The sequence below is a fragment of the Phocoena sinus genome, chromosome 9, assembly GCF_008692025.1.
Source record: "Phocoena sinus isolate mPhoSin1 chromosome 9, mPhoSin1.pri, whole genome shotgun sequence".
In the NCBI taxonomy this organism is placed as follows: domain Eukaryota; kingdom Metazoa; phylum Chordata; class Mammalia; order Artiodactyla; family Phocoenidae; genus Phocoena; species Phocoena sinus.
Window position 1 is genome coordinate 42,170,530 of NC_045771.1, and position 19,683 is coordinate 42,190,212.

The window sequence follows — 19,683 nt, forward strand, 5'->3', positions numbered from 1 at the left end:
TACAATTTTCAGGTACTTCTTCCTTTAATGCAAGAAGAAAGACATGTGAATGCTATTAGGTCTATCTGAAGGTTTTCCTTAAGCACCAATTCAGAAAATGACATTATAAGTGAGATGGCGCTTCTTATAGAACAAGTTGGTCCTGTTTACTACATTGCCAAAACTTAGCAGACATAGTCCGGCTGGGTGGTAGGAGTGGAGCTTGAAATTTCAGATGTGTATTTTATGAAGTGGGTTAGGCAATCTGTAATATTTCTTTGTTTACAGTAATGTCCAAATATCCAAAAAGCCCTTGAGTACTTTTCTCCTTTGAAGAACAGTAGAAGAGCATTAAGAAATGATATGTAAAATAAAGTCATTAACTAACTAAAACTTTTTTTCTTGTGAAAAAGACATAACTTATTCACAAAAGCTGAAGCTAATTTAGTTTCATATTATTAATGAATATGGGAGTATATTTTGTTCAAGTCACATTTTGAATATGAAACCTCATAATTCAAGATATTCCCCAACAGAAATATTCTACCACCCACAAAATCTGTTTTAAGTGTAATGAAATACAAACACAGGGAATCAAGGTAAGTATGGTTTAAATACTTTTGTATTTAAAATTTAAATATTTGAAAACTAATAGTGCATTCTAGTGTTAAATTCACGATCAAATAGCATAGTTATCAGAGAAAAGTTCTATTGAGATCAAAGAATTTAACTAAAATAATTGGCAGTGTTATGTTTTACAAATGAAAGGGAATAGATATTGACATGCCCTTTCTTAGATTAAGAATCTATACGGTACAGGAAGTCAAGTGACACTTGCAAGGTTATACAACGAGTGAACAGAAATTAGAAAAATTAAAGCCTCATACTTCCTCTTCCTTTGTAAAGATCAAACTTTACTCTACAGAGGAAGAGAGGCCAAAAGACACAGCAGTAATAACAAAACAAAAAAATAAAATAAAATGAGAGAACCATGCAATTTGAAGACCAGAGATTTAAACAAACAGCAAATAGCTCTCATTCTTAAATTCTTTACCTTAGAAGGAGGAGTTTTTCTTTTTCCCACCAGCCAAGGAGGGAGTGGGGGAGAAAGCAGTACAGAAATAGGATGTCTGAATCCAGACTGCCCCGGGAGGCCTCATTTATCTCAATTAAACACTGGAGCCTCAAGGAATTTTCAAATTCCAGGGCTCTCCTGGAAACTTACTTCTAATGCAGATGAGAGTCCCACTTTCCTCTGAGGACTCCATGTCCCTGGTAATAAGATTGGCAGGACAGTTGCCTCTGGGATTGAGGGAATAGAGGAAGTCATTTACCTTGAGGTTTCCTTGCCAGTCATCACCATGTTGTGAGCCATCCAATCCGATTACATGGTAGAAATACCACTGAGCACAATATTGGAGAAAAATCCAAAGTACATTAAAAAAAATCTATTATAAGTGGAAAATGCCATTGTTGCCAACTCCCTTTGGCATTTCCTACCACTGAATAATAAACTGACTGAACTAGGAAATAGGGACACATGGTTTAATGGGAAACCAGCTGCCTTCAACAACCAGACTTAATATATTGACTTTGGCAATGACTGAATGCCTCCTGCTATATAAGAGGTTTGTGAAAGTGAATTGAATTGTACTTAAGTTTGTGTAGATGGAACGTGTTACATTAGAACAAGGCTGTCACTTTAAGCAATAGGAACTTACCCTCTCAAAACCACTTTTCCTAGCAGACCTCTGAGTGAGTGACTAGTTCCTGAAGGTGGACCTCAGAGATCTCATATCCAGGAAAACAGGAAATTCAGAGAGGAAGCAAATGCCTGTGCCAGACTAATGTGCTTGCTTTATGGAAGCAATTGCATTGGATTACCATGAAGGTTTACTGGCGGAGGACAAATGCCTAGTAATAGTTAAAATACTGTGTCATTACTCCCTTTATGAGGCTCCCAACAACTTAAAGACTCTTTCTTGTACTATACCTTTAAGCATTTGACATTGATTGGTACCTATTTTAGAGAGATGCTTATGCGTCTGATAAAAAAATAAAAGATCAAATGATAATGTTTGTGATTGTTACACATGAGGTGATCCATTTCATGGAAGGAATTGTGATTGAGATTCATTTATTTATTTACTTTTTAGCTGATACTCTTTTTCCTTGATTTGCTTCTAGAAATTTGGCAGTAAATGATAACATCTTGCCAGTCAACCACTATAAACAGATAAACACATTTTATGAAACAAAAATAATGGCCATCTTTAGTATCCAAAATGGTAGCAGCACAGCATTAAACAATAATGTTGAACTATAGGTATTTCCTCCTGGAATTCTTATTTCAAAAGGCTACATTTGTGTCTTAATAGAATCTAATATCTTAAGAATTGGAAGAGGGCTTCCCTGGTGGCTCAGTGGTTGAGAATCTGCCTGCTAATGCAGGGAACACGGGTTCGAGCCCTGGTCTGGGAAGATCCCACATGCCGCGGAGCGGCTAGGCCCGTAAGCCACAACTACTGAGCCTGCGCGTCTGGAGCCTGTGCTCCACAACAAGAGAGGCCGCAATAGTGAGAGGCCCGCACACCACGATGAAGAGTGGCCCCCACTTGCCACAGCTAGAGAGAGCCTTCGCACGGAAACGAAGACCCAACACAGCAAAAATAAATAAATTAATAAACTCCTACCCCCAACATCTTCTTAAAAAAAAAAAAAAAGAATTCTAAGAAATCTTATAACTACATCAGCCACCTACAAATTCAAAAACTTCCTCAAATATTATTTTTTTCATGTTATGTATAAGGCCATGAGACCAACTACTGAAACTATAAATGTTAGAATTTGCATTTATATGAAGCAGATGTATCGCAGATGATATTATATCACTTTATAGTCCTATAGTTCACATATGGTGTGGGTGTAACCCTTTTCCTTTTACAATTTACAACATACAAGTGAGCAAACTATTCTGAAATCCTTGTTTCTGATAAAAGTGTTCATTTAATTGCTTATTATTTCAAAATATGTTTTTGGTTTGAGCTAAATGTCAGTGACATTTAGATGCTGTCAATGAGCATTAGACAATTAAAGTGTTTTCTCTTCTAAAATTTAGCTGCTTTTACAAATCTATGAGCTAATATGACCATGAATTACTTTTGCTATTGAAACAGGAAGGAAGTGGGCAGGGTACAACCTTGAAAAAAATGACATAGGCATAGGACATGACAAAAACTGGTTAAAACCAACCTGGTCCAAGATGGCAGAATATTCGACTTCTAATAGACCTTGAGCCTTATCATACTCTCATTGTAATACATTAGCATGCTAAATGACAGTCCCACCAATGCCATGACAGTTCAAAGGCTAACCATAAAAGGCCAAAAAGTGGGTGGTGGCCCAATTCCTGGAAATCTCCACCCCTTCCCTGAAATAATTGGAATAATCCTCCCACTAATTAGCCTATGAAATTACCCAGCCCATAAAAACTAACCACGCCATATTTCGGGGCCTCTCACCTTCTGAGATGGCCCATACTCTGTCTGTGGAGTGTGTTTCTCTCTAAATAAATCCACTTCTTACCTATCACTTTGTCTCTCACTGAATTCTGACTGCGACGAGACATCAAGAACCTCAGATTCACCGGGAACACTGAGACTGCAGACCCTAAGGATAGACAAAAGCTTAGCTATCTTTTTATTTTGTGCAAACCCAGCATAATGCCTTGCACCTAGAAGACACCCAAATTTTTTGGAAAATACCAAAATGTTTTGGAAATAATTGCATATGTTTATAGGGTTCATATGTGTCATAGGAAACTGAATAGAGTAGAAAAAGCAACACCAAAAAAACGGCCAAAAAATGGAACTTGAGTATTGCAAATAGGAAGGATTATTATCTTCATATTTGCTCTTTAATTTATCCTCAGCTTCCATTACACACATACAAACACATTAAGAAAAAAGTCATGCAAAAAACAAAACCAAAAAACACTTTCCTACACAATCTCCCCTTCACCCCCAGATAGATTTATCTGTTTTTTTTTTTTTAACATCCCCATGAGATTTCTGTGTTTGTTTGCTTTTGGCATCGTACTGACACTCAAATGAAAGGCTTAGCTGACACTTCTGTTAGCAAGGTTGCGCAGAGAGAAGAAGGTCCACCTTTACTCCTCTTGTTTCATCCTTGCTGCCTCTCACTCTTCTCTCTCCCTCCTGATCAGTTCGAAGTAGAGGCAGGCCTGACTCTTAGCCTCCTAAGATATATTACTACCCTGTTGGGGAAAGGTAAGCACAAGCTCCCCAAACCTACGGTGTGGTGTGGTACATAAGCAACCAACGTGTACTCTGAAAAGAAAATGCAGAGAATGAAGAGATCATACAAGTATAACCCTTTTTTCAGTCAATGGCAGGTACTTTCCCTCTTCCTTTCCTTTTGTCTCTAGCACACAGCAGTCTCCAGTAAAGCAATCTCTCACTTTACAAGTAAAAGGAATTGCTGAAGGAAGAAAGAAATATTAGGAGACCTTGAGACCAATTATTCCATCTACTGGGCTGTGTAATTTTGGGTGAGTCACTCTTCTTCAGGAAATTGAAAGAATGTCAAATATGCGAAAGTTACTGAGGATGGCTGCAGAGCAGAATGTGGATCCTCGGGTAATTTCAAGTTTCCTCCCTACTTTCGCCCAGAAACACACACATCAGATATAATGAAGGCTGAGGGGGAAGGGATGGTCAGGGAGAGGGAATGTGTTAAAATGAGGTCTCAAGGGGTGTGTGAACTCGACCTAGCCAATCAGTGGAAGAAAAGTAAGCGAAATTATGTGGAAAAGATTTTGTTTCATAGTTCACATAATGAAAATGGAGGATAAAGTCAATGGGAAAATACCTTAATATCTTCTTCCTGTTATTTTAATGCCATACCAAACAGAATGAGGCACATCAAAAAACAAATTGTTCACAAACATCCAAACATCTTTCAAATCCCCCAAGGGTCATAATAAACACCCCTTATTAAATAAACTGCAATGAGCAAGGAGAGTGAGGACAATAAAGGAAAGGACAGAGAGAACATGGGATGAAGAAAGTAGGGAACAAGTGGCTTGAACAGCTTGCTTATACCACAGGACCTCAGCTCAAAGCAGAAGGGCCACAAGGACCTTGAGAAAAACCCCTCTGTATTAGTTTGCTCAGGCTGCTGTAATAAATACCACAGTCTGGGTAGTTTAAACAACAGAAATTTATTTTCTTATAGTTCTGAGGCTTGAAGCCTAAGATCAAGGTGACTGCCTTCTCCAAAGGCCTCTCCCCTTGGCTTGTAGATGAGTGCCTTCTCTCTGTGTCCTCACATGGTCTTTCCTCTGTGCATGCCCATCCCTGGTGTCTCTTTGTCCAAATTTCCTCTTCTGATAAGGATACCAGTCAGACTGGATTAGGGCCCACCCTAATGGCCTCATTTTAACTTAATCACCCCCTTTAAGGGCCCAAATACAGTCACACTCGGAGGTACTGGGAATTAGGGCTTCAACGTGAATTTTGAGGGGACATGATTCAGCCCATAACACTCTTCGTGCAAGCTGGCAGAGTCTAGTTAATATGTGTGTCCTGGGGCTTCCCTGGTGGCGCAGTGGTTAAGAATCTGTCTGCCAATGCAGGGGACACGGGTTCGAGCCCTGGTCCGGGAAGATCCCACATGCCGCAGAGCAACTAAGCCCGTGCACCACAACTACTGAGCCTGAGCTCTAGAGCCTGCGAACCACAACTTCTGAAGTCCGTATGCCTAGAGCCCGTGCTCCACAACAAGAGAAGCCACAGCAATGAGAAGCCCGCGCACCGCAAGAAAGAGTAGCCCCTGCTCTCTGCAACTAGAGAAAGCCCACGCACAGCAACGAAGCCCCAACACAGCCAAAAATAACTAAAAATAAAATAAATTAAAAGAGCCTGTACCTATAGCTTAACCCTTAAAAAATATATGTGTGTGTGTGTGTGTGTGTGTGTGTGTGTGTGTGTCCTTTGACTAGGCTATTCCTCTTCTAGAAATTTATCCTAGAAAAATAACTAGCATATATGCCAAAAAATTTTTTCATAAAGATGTTTATTGCAACACTGGTTGAAACAGCAAAAAATAGTAAATAACATAATTGTCCATTTATAGGAGATTTGTATAATAAATTACAGTCTAACCCATACAAATAGAATACTGTGTCTGGAAAGATGTCCAAGATCTTATATAAAAAACTCAAGTAACAGAACACTGTGTACAGTATAAACTCATGTTTAGAAATTATATCATATATTTGTATAGGCCTAGAAAAAGGTCTGAAAGAATATATATCAAACTCTTAACAGTAGTTACCTCTAAGGTATGGAAGTAGGGCCTTTCACTTTTTATTTGTACACTTATATAATCTGAATTTTTGCAACAGATGTGTTTGCTTTTGTAATTAAATATGAAAGCATTAATGAGAAACATGGTATAGACAGGTTTAAAGCCTATGAAGTTTGACAAATACTGTAAAATAATAATAAAAATGGCCTGTATTGAGCATCTACTATTTATTCATTCAACAAAAAGGTTTGAGTCCCTATGTCCCAGGCATTGTTAGGGACTTAACATATCATATATTACACGCAGTCCTCACAAAAAACTTCTTCAGGCAAGTTTTACCATTTTGATTTTATCATGGCAGAAATCAAGGTTCAGAGAAGTCAAGTAATTTACAAAAGTTGCACAGTTAATAAGCAACGTAGGGACTTCCCCGGCCGTTGGTCCAGTGGTTAAGAGTCCGTACTTCCAATGCAGGAGGAACGGGTTTGATCCCTGGTCGGGGAACTAAGATCCCACATGCCATGGGGTGCGGTCAAAAAATTAAAAAAAAAAAAAAAAAAAGCAACAAAGCCAAGCCTTTGGTCTACTTTACTATGTTGCCTTATAAAATTACTGTTCTGTTTTATATACAGGATACAGAAAATTGTCATCCAGCTTAATGTTATCACATTTACAGGTCATTACTATATTCTTTCAGCAAACTACCACCTTTATAAAGTTTATTTATTTATTTTTGGCTGCATTGGGTCTTCGTTGCCGTGCCCGAGCTTTCTCTAGTTGCGGTGAGCGGGGGCTTCTCTTGTTGCGGAGCACGGGCTCTCAGCACGCGGGCTTCAGTAGTTGTGGCGCATGGGCTTAGTTGCTCCACAGCATGTGCAATCTTCCCGGACCAGGGCTTGAACCCGTATCCCCTGTATTGGCAGGAGTTCTTAACCACTGCGCCACCAGGGAAGCCCCAAGCTACCACCTTTAAATCTAAATCAATCTATGTATCTATCCATCCATCCATCCACCCATCCATCCATCTATCCATATTTCATAGCCACTAATCAAAAATATTTGCCAAAACATTTTTGAACTTACAAGTGATTTTGATAAGTAAAGGAAAATTCCAGAATTTCGGGTTCTCATTAACAATGATTGAAGGGTGGTGGGTGAGTACCAGGAGAGCCACTCTTGTTTACTGTGTTTATTGTAGGGTAGGGCAGTACTGGTATTTGGAATATTGATAAAGCAGTGTCTGGGTCTATAACTTCAGTTATCAAAAGAAAGAGGCTTTGATGGATTATGCCCACTGATTACCATCTCTGTGAGAAGCACACACATATGTATTGTTTCCTGTGAAAATGAGGACTTTGTACAGATAGGCTGGTACTGTGGGATGAAAAGTACTTCAAGAGAATCTCTGGAGCAGCAGGACTCTTGATCATCCCATCCCCTGAAATGTTATCATTTCTCTTCAGGCAGCAAATAGGATCCATTTGAATGTGCTACCACCTATCTACAAGTGTGATTTCAGGGAATTCAGCATATCTCCCCAATCCTTCCTAGCTCCTGCCTCTGATATCAACGTCATTCCTCTAACTGCCTGCTCTTTGTTCGAAAGCAGTAGGTCCCAAAAGCAAAATGCTTTCACCTGTCATCAGACATGTACTACTTGATGTGAATGGAGGTGAAGATCATGAGGACAGTAGGCCCCTTCTCAGGGATTGGGGAAGAAACAGGTAAAATTGGGGATGCTGGGGACACAAAGACAAATTTGCCAATTTTACTACGTTGCCTAGGACATAATTTGGGAATAATGAGAACCCTGTCAGTCACGAGTCACTGGGAATTTATTTTAACCACTAGTGAGTGGAGTGAGGATGGAAATAGTCAGCTGCCTGATGCCTCATGTGAGCAGAGTCCTTTACTGTCAAATGATCTTCCTAGCTATCACCCCTGTGTAAGCCTGGCAAGCCTTTGCCCCAGTCCCTGTAGATACCACAGAGAGACAGAAAGAGTATAGGCTTTGCATTCAGAATAGACTTAGGTTCAAATACAACTCATCCACTTACTGGCCATCTGACCTCGGGCAAGTCAACCTGTCTCACAGGGCTGTCATGAGGATGAAATGAGATTTTGTAAGTAACGAGCTTTGCACAGTGCCTGTTACACAAAAGGGACCGAATGAATATACAATCAATCCTTTCTGGGTCCCTGCTGAGAATTCCACCAGGACCAAAGCCCAGCCTTGAACCTAAGCCCAGTCAGCTCCGAGTCCTGACCACTTGTCCAAATCCTGCTGAGTTTTTCTCTAGGCTTGCACCCTGTTTTCTTAGCCTTTTCAGCATCAGGATGAAGCTGCAAACACGTTTCCTGCCTGCTTTACACCCACCAACTACACTCCATAGATGGCAGTGCCAGCTTCAGTAAGACTAGAGTCTGCTCTGGTTCCCGTCAGACTTGGTGAGTTAGACCAGGGGTTCCCAACCCTTTTGGAACCACCCAGACCTAAACTTCTCTGTGTGCAGAGCCTGGGGATATGCATTCTTTAAAAAGCTCCTCTTCCCTCATTGCAAGGACCATCTCACTAACCATCACCCATTCTTGCTTCAATGCAGAAGTTCCTAGCATGATGTGTAGCCAAGACTGGAGTATCTACCTTTCAGATAGTGGGTGCTTAATAAATGTTTATGGAGCAAATAAAAGTTTTCTGTTGGGTGTTATTTTTTTCCTTACAAAGATATTTAGCCATGGAATTTTAAAATAATGTTAAAATAATGGCACATACTAGATGTTCGATGAAGATTGGTTACTGAATGATTAAAGCCTGTTTTCTTTTGGGATAGCAACTATTTGGAAGGATGCCTGTGAGTACAGAAGTTCCATGGAAGTAAATGAAATGACAGCATATGGAAGAGTTTTATGAAGCGTGAAGGAATATTTGAAATAATAATGATGTTATACCATTCAAATCTTAATGTTAGTACATTCTAATTTGTTCTGGAAAAAATGGAACTGGGATAAGCAATTTCTGATAGGTTACAGTGTATGTCAGCAGGAAGGGGAAAAGCAAGAAAGGGGTCTCATTGCTATACAAGCACAATAAAAGGACTTATCTCCTTTTTTGCCTTTAAAACAAAACTTGTTAGTGTGGAAAGTTTCAAACATATTTAAAGTAGGGAGAAGAGTACAGTAAATCTTCATATCCATCACACAGCTTCAACAATTATCAACACTGTCTATATTGGACTAACCTATGTGATGCAAAATGGGGCTTCTGAGTTTAAAGATGGTTTGAAAAGAATGTGTAAATAAATGCTTTAGGACTAGGTCAACATTCTTTGAGAAGATTTAGAGATAACGTGTACTCCGAGAGCCCATTTGCATATATTTTTCAACATCTGGCTAACAATTCCTCTTTGAGTTGGATGATTACAACATCCCAAACTCTGCACAATCTCCTGATGAGTGTATATAATAGAGTACTTGTCTCTAAAAAAACAACCTATTTTTAGAACTTTAGAAAATTGTGGCTGTGTCCCCATCTGGGCTACAAAGGACCAGTGAGCCCAGTTTACTGTGGTTCCTGCATTCGTGGCTACAGATATCCCACCACCAAGCTAGTATTATGACAACCCAGAGTGAGAGAGGCTGCAGGTCTGGGTTCATCGACTGTAGAAAGAGTCTCTGAGTGTGAGTTTATACTCTAAGCCAAAACATTAGGGAGTGGTTAGTAGTTTCATGCTGAATATGAGTAATTTCCTGGGAATCACTATTATTTACTTGGTTCAACCATTCATTTAAGTATATGGTGATGTGACAAGGTTTAGCTTTTCTACCGTTTTCTTTCTTCCAAGTTTGTATTTTCCTTTTTTTTTTTTTTTTTTTTGCGGCACACGGGCCTCTCACTGTTGTGGCCTCTCCCGTTGCGGAGCACAGTCTCCGGACGCGCAGCGGCCATGGCTCACGGGCCCAGCCACTCTGCGGCATGTGGGATCTTCCCGGACCGCGGCACGAACCCATGTCCCCTGCATCGGCAGGCGGACTCTCAACCACTGCGCCACCAGGGAAGCCCTGTATTTTCCATTTTTAGTTTGAGGTCATCAGGTGCTAAGTTATACTCTTTGACAGTGGGAAGCAAAATCTTAATCTTAATGAAACCATTACTTGGGAGGAATCCACCACATCATGTTTACTGCATATAGTTTCACATTAAACCCACAGCTCAATATGTATTTATTGAATGAACAAGGTTGAGTGTCTTCCTTCCAAGTATTTTTCTAGCTGCTCATGTGTTTTAATATCACATTAATGTGTTTTTAGTCGTATAAAAAAATCTCACCTCTAGCCAGTGTATTTTCCCTTGGGATTCAAAGTCCATGTTGATAATCTTTCTAACTCTCTGACCTATCAGTTCCTTTACCTTGAGCTCTGTGGCTCCATCTCATTCTGCCTCAGATCTCCCTTAGTGTCGCCACACCTTAGTTTTCACCATCATCCATAACGTCTCCACATTTGAGACTCTCAAACTTGAAAAGTTTCCTCTGACCACTATCTGTCTATCTCTCCTATTACCTCACTTTTTTCTGACCCATCCTTCACATTTTCAGGCCCATACCCTTTGCTCTTTCTCCATTTGCCAGCCTTCCTGGACTCTCAGGATGTCCCAAGCCACCTACCTGAGGAATCTCAGGGACAGTTCTTCCCACTGTGCTCGCCAGACCTGCAACCTAATGACTTATTTCACTCATCTTGGTTCACAACTGTCGTGTCAATCTCCAGACCTGGTTAAGCCAACCATCTGTTTCTTCTTGTTCCTTTTCTAGGCAGCTGAAGAATTCTGGAGAAAATAGACATAACCAGGTTGATTGGATGCTCTAAAATATATTTTTCCAATATGTCTGGGGATTCAATAACCCTGGGAATTCCTTTTCTTACCTATCATCAATTCACCCTTATAATACACATAGCTGTTGTTCCAATCTTCTGTACTCCCTTTCAATTTCTATGCCTACATCCACCCTCTTTTGCTACCTACATTATGGGAAGCTGGAGAACACCTGATATGAATACTACATAAATTTCATTCTGTTCAAATTACCACCCATTCCTTTTGTCTTCCCTCCAGTCTCTGAAGACTTTTCCTGATTTCCTTCTAAGGCCAGTGTTTCCATCTCTCCTTTTCTCTCCTCCTTCCCTGGGTCTTTCTTGACTTTGATGCCCTTCCATTTTCTCCCCTTAATCTACTTCCTTTCCATTTTCTGTGCATCCCCCAACCCCCCTTGATATCTACAAACCTTTCTTTCCTGGCCTCATACTCTCCCTTGATTCTAATTTCTGTTCATGCTATTTCTGTCAATCATCTTCCTCTTCATCTACCTTGGTTTCTCCTCCCTCTTGATCCTCAGCACCATCAGCCTATGGAAAGCCTTAAAGCCAAAATGACCTTCTGCTCAAATTCTGATTTCAGCAGAATTTGACAACATTGACCACCCTCTTCTTACTAGAACTCTCATCTCCACTGGAGCCCACATTACATTCTTTTGGTCCTCCTGCCTCATGGACTGCTTCTGTTTAGTTTTCTCCCAAGATTCCTAACCTGCCTCACACCTTCCCTGCCTTAAAACAAGCCCTTTAATCTGAAGATTCAGTGTTCAGTCCTCTCTACTTTAAGTCTTGACAGTCCCTTGGTAATCTCATCCTATTTTACAGCTTGATCTATCTAGCTATCCTCTTTATAAGACTGACTCCCAGCTCTGTACCTTTAGCCCTTATCTGTCTTCCCTTATTTACACCCTGTTCCTAACTATATGCTGAGCATCCCACACTGATGTATTAAGTCTGATCTAAATTAAACTCATCACTTTTCACTCCTGGGTTTTTTGTTGTTGTTTTTTTTTGCGGTATGCGGGCCTCTCACTGTTGTGGCCTCTCCCGTTGCGGAGCACAGGCTCTGGACGCGCAGGCTCAGTGGCCATGGCTCACGGGCCCAGCTGCTCCGCGGCATGTGGGATCTTCCCGGACCGGGGCACGAACCTGTGTCCCCTGCATCGGCAGGCGGGCTCTCAACCACTGCGCCACCAGGGAAGCCCCACTCCTGGGTTTTTGATCTTGGCTAATCAACCCAATGGGATCTCTTTCCACCATTATCTTTCAAATCCCATGGGATCTCTTTCCACCATTATCTTTCAAATCAATCTCCTCTGTTTACTACCTTTCTTCAGAAAGTCATTAATTCTTGCCTGGACCATTGCATAGCCTCCTAAATGGTCTCCTTGCTTTCAGTTTGTTTTTCCTCCATTTAGTGGAATAATAGCAAATCAACTTTGCTATTCACATGTTAAGTGCTTTTGCATTAAACAACAACAACAATAACCCTTTCCCTTTCTTTGGTTCGTTTAATTGTCTTTCCCCAGTAATACCTTAAATGTTGGCTTTTCTGAACACTACTGCTAGTCATCTTCCAAAGGTGTGTCACTTTGAGCTCAGACTTCCTTCTCCTACCCATTGCCTTCTACTGTCAAAGCCCTCCATGATTTGGTCTAAATCCATCACTCTAGCCTTATCTCCCACTAAATTCTTGCACCCTGGCGTGTGACAAGTCCAAACAGGTCCTATGCTCAGTTGCTTTTTTTAAACTATTTCCTCTGTCACTCACCCTTCCTTCCAGATCAGCTTTTGTAAGTTTACCTGGTCTTCAAAGCCTAATTCACATCATTCTCCTCCAAAATGCTCTTTCCCCACCACCAAAGTCAAAACAACAGCCTCCCCGCATTATTAAGTACTTGGTTGATATCTGGAACACAGAATTTAGCACAATTAGTTTGGCATCCAATTATTTCTCTTCTCCATTAGACCATACACTTAGAAGAGAGGGACAGGGCTTCCCTAGTGGCACAGTGGTTGAGAGTCCGCCTGCCGACGCAGGGGACACGGGTTCGTTCCCCGAAGAATCCCACATGCCGCGGCGCAGCTAGGCCCGTGAGCCATGGTCGCTGAGCCTGTGCTCCGCAACGGGAGAGGCCACAACAGTGAGAGGCCCGCGTACCGCAAAAAAAAAAAAAAAAAAAAAAAAAAGAAGAGAGGGACAGACTAAATTCATTTTTGTATCCAACCTAATGAATATAAAGTGCTCCCATAGTGAGTGCTTTATTGTTTATTGAATTCTTGAATTCTATAGAAAGAGTTGCCTTAAGTAAATTTATAGAATTAAGAATAAAATTTAGCTTATTTGGGGGAGCAAGAGTTTTATGTTTTGTTCCTCAGTGATTTGGTCTTTATTGTAATATAAATTTTCCATTCATAATAGAACTTCCATAGGTGGAAATATTCAATGGATAAAAATTCATGATTTTTATAATATCAAAACAAGTCATTGACTAGTGTAACAAATAATAACATGTTAAAAGGACAGCACAGTGTAGGTGAAAGAATATATATGCAAATATCAGGGGAGTTTCTGATTATAATGAAGAGAGATAATGCATGTAAAATGCTTACTCACTCTCTGGTATAGACTAAGCCCTCAAAAAATGTTACCTAATACTATTAAACAGCAAGTAAAGTGGCTGGAAAAAAATAATTTCCTTTTCCCCATGTAGTCTACATAGTTTTGTGTGATAGCTGATAGTAACTTTGAATTGCATTTGGTTTTAAGTCAGTCAGATATGTCTTTTTATGATAATTTCAAGAGCAAGTAACAAAGAATAAGGCATGTGAGGAGATAGCATGATGTAATTAACCACGTGCACTATTGAGGAGGACTTGGCTTCCCTCTGTACCACTTGATATTCAGTGAAATAAATAATGGTGATAATTGTCACATTCCTAACAAAGACATCTGCTAAGCCAGGCTACTCAAGCAAAGCTGTTTGCTACTGACAGCTTGCTTCAAATATGAATGTTGCCATTAAGAAAAAATAGAGTTTTTGTATTTATCACTTTGCCTAATATGTTGTGTTGGTGATGCTTCATCTGGGAACCAAAAGAAATATAGATGATAATTAAATTCAACATTCAAAATTCTGTATTTGCTTATGGGACTATTAGAAGCTCTTTAATTTTTGTTGTTGTTTTAACATATATGCAATATATCTACATGATAAAAATAAAAAATCCAACGGTTAAGAGTGGTACCAACTGAAGGGTAAAAGTCTCCATTCTCGCTACCCTCCCTCCCTCCTCTCTAGAGATTACGTTTTAAATCACACACTATGTAAAAACTGCACTAAATAATAATAAAGATCAACCAATTCTGCTTTATTTTAATATGACCTTGAATTTCAGAAAATCTCAATGTTGCATGATACCCAAAGACAAATCTTTCCATCTTTTGATTTTTCTCCATTTGTCAATTAATATTATCATAATAAAAATCTCCACTGCAAAATGATATTTCAAGGGACCCAAAAGAATGAAAGCTTTACTCTTTATTCCCTCATCTGATGACTGATCACTAAGAAGTATCTGAAGCAGTATCACCCTTAGACCAGGATGAGAAATGTCCCTGACCCTGGTCCCCAAACTTCTGAGGACCCTACCCTTGCCTTCCTTTGAAACCTTATCCCTGGCCATTGAGTGAGATGTCTGTGTTGCTAAGGGGAGTTGCCTACTCAGAGCCTGTGTGTCCTCTATCAGACCACATGTGGGGTAACCTGGACAGAGGAATTCCAAGGTCACCTGGTCCAAGCAACTTCCATGGCTTCTTTTCCACTTTTATCCTCCCAAGGATGGATAAGTCACAGGCCAGAGGCTAGGGTTCAGCTCTCCTCCTCCTTCCTGTTATTATCTGCTATGGAACTCTGAAGAGTCTGAGAAATCTAAATTCAAACCTAATCTTTTAGGTTGTTATGAAGATGTCAAGATAGGAGTGTTTAAATATCTATTTAACAATTTGCTAGCTTGATTTATCACTTTAAAGTATTTAGATAGAGTGGCTGTTGACCCCAATGTGTACTTTTGACCTTGACCACCTCAAATGTTAGGAGGCGGGCCTCATTTGAAGATAATGTCATTGTGAAGCTCATATAATTAAATGCCTTTCCATTTGAATTGTTTCTAAAAGTTCTTTGAAATAAAGGTAAAATGAATCTTACTCTTCCAATCACTAGCGTTTTTTTTTCTAAATGAGAAACTTCCAATTTCAAATTATTCTGTCCCTCTATCTACCGTTAAAATACTCAGTGAAGGAATATCTTCCTAGAGGTAGAACAGAACTTGATTCTGTTAATATTTTTAAAAAATAACAAACTTTCATTATCTTGCTCTTCATTTCAAAGTTTTTCATGAATCTGCCATTCTTCCCTCTCTCCTCCTTTTTTTTCCTACCCGTGAATTGTCTTTCTTTCAATCAATGATAAGAGTTTTTCAAAACAGAAAATTTTATTTGAGCCTACCCTCACTTTACAGAAAAAGAAATTGAGGATTTTATGGAGGGGTAACATGATTTTTTAGTTAAAGTGGTTTACGTGTTTTGGTTTGTATAAGTTTGGCAGGCTCAAATCAGTTTGATTTTTATTTTATACTTATTTTTAAAATGATTTTATAGAGATGCAGAGGGTAGAAAGATTCATCACTTGGGGAAGGGAATTCTCAGCAATAATCACGTTTTACCCAGGAGTCCATCTCACCGCTCATTCACAGAGGGTCCTACAGTCAGGAGTTAACTTAATTAGTTAACTAGGTATTCCATTCACATAGTTAGCGTGTGTGTGTGTGTGTGTGTGTGTGTGTGTGTGTGTGTGTATTCTTCTTCCCACCCTGTTCTCCATCCACCCTGTTTTTCCTACTCTAGCCCTGACAGGCGACCACTGTTATTAGGTATTGTGTGTGCACACATGGTTTCTTTAGACAAATACAGGTGCTTATACAACTGCTCTTTTCACTTTACAACCTTGCAGATCTTTCCTTATCAGTTCAGAAAGAGCTTCCTTTTTCTTTCTTGAATGTTTCATAGAATTATCCCATCACATGGCTATCTCATAATTTATTTTTGTTAATAACTTTCATTTCTTAAGAACAGTTTTATATTTACAAAAATATTGTGAATATAATACAGAGAATTCCCATCTATTTGTTTTCCCCTATTATTAACATTTTATTTTAGCATGGTACACTTGTTACAATTATTGAGTTAGTATTGATACATTAATATTAACTAAAGTCTATACTTTGCTCAGATTTCCTTAGTTTTACCATTTTCTGTTCCAGGAAATCATATTACATTTACTCATCATGTCTCATTAGGTTCCTCTTGGTCGTGAGAGTTTCTTAGACTTTCCTTGGTTTTGTTGACCTTGACAGCTTTGAGGAATACCAGTCAGGTATTTTGTAAAATGTCCCTCAATTGAGATCTATATAATTTGTTTTTGTACAAGCATCTTCTGATGAATGCTTGATTTTTCCCCCAGTTGTCTGCTATTACTAACAATGCTGAAATGAGTAACAGTGCACATCAGCTACTTTACACATTGCTGGTATAAAGCAGAATAGGCATTGGGAAGCTAAAAATAAATGCATTTGTAATTTTGCACTATTGCCAAATTACCTTCCATAGGGGCTATGTCACTTTATACTATATGTATAAGAGTACCTGTTTTCTGACAGCTATGCCAACAGAGCGTGTCGTAAAATGTTTGGGTTTTTGCCTGTCTGATAGGAGAAAATTGGTATCTGAGTGTGGTTTTAAAGTTCTAGTAATGTTTATAATGAATGAAGAATTATATATACATTATGGCTTATTATAATAGATTCTTTTCTTCCATTATATATATATTTTAAATATTTTATTTATTTATTTGGTTGCTCTGGGTCTTAGTTGCAGCAGGCAGGCTCTTTAGTTGTGGCACACAAACTCTTAGCTGCAGCATGCATGTGGGATCTAGTTCTCTGACCAGGGATCGAATCCTGGGTCCCCTGCACTGGGAGTGTGGAGTCTTATACACTGCACCACCAGGGAAGTCCCTCCATTATATTTCTTACGTGTTTTTTGTGTGTATGAAAGCTATTGATTTCTGTATAATAATTTCATAAGGTAGAGGTAATTTTAGCTCAGTATCTCAGGGATGCTTGCCATGTGCCCCCATGTTAGGTCTTGTACTCATATGTTGAATCTTGTTCTCAAATGCAATAGTTGTTAACAAGTTGATTTCTATCTAGACATAATTATATACTCAAAAGAAACTGCTATTAACCATCTCAAGAGATGTCCAAGGAAGGTTACATTTCTGGCTTCTAGTAAGAATATTGTTCTGAGACTTCCCTGGTGGTCCAGTGGGTAGGACTCTGCGCTCCCAATGCAGGGGGCCCAGGTTCGAGCCCTGGTCGGGGAACTAGATCCCACATGCATGCCGCAACTAAGAAGTCCACATACTGCAACTAAAGGTCCCACATGCCACACTAAAATGATCCCGCATGCTGCAATGAAGACACGGTACAGCCAAAAATAAATTAATAAATATATTTTTTTAAGTTAGTTTTCCTTAAAAAAAAAAAGAATATTGCTCTGTAGTGTGTTTCCTTTGCCATCCTGTACCATGTTAACCTAATGTCAGCTAGGACAGGCCCTCATCCTTTCTGTGGAGAGCAGAGATCATCACCCAGGTACAGAGAAGTGACCTTAGCACTGACCTCACTTTATAAGCAAGCCACAAAAATATGGCAATAATGTCTACAATGGAGGCATCCATCCATGTTTTAGCAAATATTCTGCAAAGGAAGAGTGATATATTATAATTGCTCGAGGAAGCAAATTAATTCTGAGAGCTTCTGAAGGAAAGGATTGCTATTTACTTTTCATCTTTATGGAGAACCCTCATGTGTGTTTGGGAAGATTTTATAAAGGATCTGAATAATAATAAGCTTTTCAGACACAGGTGAGGACAAAATCATGGCTTCAAGGATGGCAGAAAAATCACACTGTTCTTTTCTCCCCCTCTAATTTCTGTAATTTTCTTAATTTAATAATTCAACAGTTTGTTGTGGGCCTACCATCTTGTTAGATACTGGTAAGCGCCCTGGAGATATAAATATGCTATTACACACTCCCTGATGCCCTACATAATTATAATTTAAGTGAAGGACACAGAATTGGAGAAAAATAATGATGAATTTATATTTTAAGTGCTATTAAAGAGGTATGCACTAAGGAGTGTTACAAGAAGTAAAAATAATTCTATAGGGGATAGAGATAGAAATGAGAGGTAATCAAGAGGAGGTAGGAGATTACAGAAAAGAAGAGATGACATTTAAGGCATGAGGATGATCAAGACAGACTGAGCTGTCTAATCTCACATAAGCCCTCACTCGATTGGTCCCTTTAGAATAGAGCCACCTTCCACAAAGAATGGTCCCTTACCTTGGGCATTTGTGTGCTGATTTTAGGTGGCAAACTGATACAACTTTAAATAAAATCTATTTACTCAGAAAATTATTCTCTTTGTCATTCTAATTGAAAACTTCTGATTAAATCAAGGAGAAAGGAGAAAGTCTGTTTGTAACTGGTATCCTTTTTTTATATCTTCTAACACTTGCATTACTTTTTCTTTTCCTTGCATTACTTTTATTTTTAAAATTATTTTTTATTTATTTATTTATTTTTGGCTGCGTTGGGTCTTCGTTGCTGTGCGCGGGCTTTCTCTAGTTGTGGCGACCGGGGACTACTCTTCGTTGAGGTGCATAGGCTTCTCAACGTGGTGGCTTCTTTTTGTTGCAGAGCTCAGGCTCTAGGCGCGCGGGCTCAGTAGTTGTGCCTCGCGGGTGCTAGAGCGCAGGCTCAGTAGTTGTGGCACACAGGCTTAGCTGCTCTGCAGCATGTGGGATCTTCCTGGACCAGGGCTCGAACCTGTGTCCCCTGCATTGTCAGGCGGATTCTTAACCACTGCGCCACCAGGGAAGTCTCTCATCATATTTATTTTGTTTTTTTGTGGGTTTTTTTTGCGGTACGCGGGCCTCTCACTGCTGCAGCCTCTCCCGCCGCGGAGCACAGGCTCTGGACGCGCAGGCTCAGCGGCCATGGCTCACGGGCCCAGCCACTCCACGGCATGTGGGATCCTCCTGGGCCGGGGCACGAACCCGCATCCCCTGCATCGGCAGGCGGACTCTCAACCACTGCGCCACCAGGGAAGCCTCCATCATATTTATTTTGAAGATTACTTTCTATTTCTGGAAAATGATTCTGGCTTTCCATTTACAGTTATGATATAAAGTTTTTAATTCATTCATTCAATTAATGTTTATTGAGTACTACCTTCAATGTGCCAGGCACTATTCAATGAACTTGTAGTACATCAGTAGAGAGAACAAAAATTCCTATCCGGAGGACCTTATAATATAGTTTACTTGCTGTTTTTTAAGTTTAAAATAAACTGGCTCAACTTTAAAGAAGCTAGT

General features: G+C 39.6%; 1 non-coding gene across 1 annotated transcript; it reads left to right on the plus strand.

Annotated features, from left to right (window-relative positions):
- Positions 1 to 17,551: 17,551 nt before the first annotated feature.
- TRNAG-CCC lies at positions 17,552 to 17,624 on the plus strand. Its single transcript has one exon. It is a non-coding gene; the product is annotated as a tRNA-Gly (tRNA).
- The last annotated feature ends 2,059 nt before the right edge of the window (positions 17,625 to 19,683 follow it).